Genomic DNA, 860 nt, shown 5'->3' on the forward strand with positions numbered 1-860 from the left:
GCAAAAAAATAATGATGTAGGATCCATCATTTGGATAACCTTAGGTTGGCATCCCTCCAAAGTGCAATGGAGGCCACCAACCTAGACCTTCATGATCATCCATTGAAATGAGGAGGATTCGGAAACAAATTCAAGGTGGGTATCAGCTCGGATTTTTCTTATTAAAGTCGGGGCAAGTTCGAGCAGATTCTTAGTATAGATTTTATTGTCATGCCTAAGTAGGAGTGTGGGAACTGAGAAGTGTGAAGAAGATGGAGATCGAGATAAAAATAAATTATAAATTTTTTTAATTATAAAAAGTAAAATTGGCTCAGTTAGTAAGGAGTTAAGTCATACTCCACTACAACGAGGTTTTAAACTTTCAACGCCAACTTGACGATCTCTTTAATAAATACTAGGCTTTCCTCAACCTGTTTCTTCTTCACTGAGCTTGTTCTTCTTATTATCATTTTTTTAATTTAAGAAATAATAAAATCTGATTTAAATAATAAATAAAATATAAATAAATCTTATGTGGCAGTTACATAAACATGTATCCTGTCATGTCATTTAATGACCATGTCAAGTCATTAAAATAAATGAGAGGCCAAATGTATGAATTTTTCAAAACCAAAATTGCAAAAAAAAATAGAGACTAAAATTGTGCATTTTATAAAATAGAGAGACAAAAAATACATTTAAGTCTAAGTACTCTCTCCGTCCCAAAATATAAGTAAAAATTGGTTGACAAAATCAAAAGTTGATGTATTTGGTGAAAAATTTAGACCAAATACATTAACTTTTGTTAACTCATTTTTGCTTATATTTTGGAATGAGAGAGTACGAGTATTCTTTAAGCCTTGAGATTTTGTTTCATCCCG

The 860-nt window shown here is 31.2% G+C and overlaps 1 pseudogene; it reads right to left on the bottom strand.

Moving 5' to 3' along the window:
- On the bottom strand, positions 1-111 carry LOC123887738 (annotated as a pseudogene).
- Between the last annotated feature and the right edge of the window lie 749 nt (positions 112-860).

This window comes from Trifolium pratense, linkage group LG5, assembly GCF_020283565.1.
Source record: "Trifolium pratense cultivar HEN17-A07 linkage group LG5, ARS_RC_1.1, whole genome shotgun sequence".
NCBI classification, from domain to species: domain Eukaryota; kingdom Viridiplantae; phylum Streptophyta; class Magnoliopsida; order Fabales; family Fabaceae; genus Trifolium; species Trifolium pratense.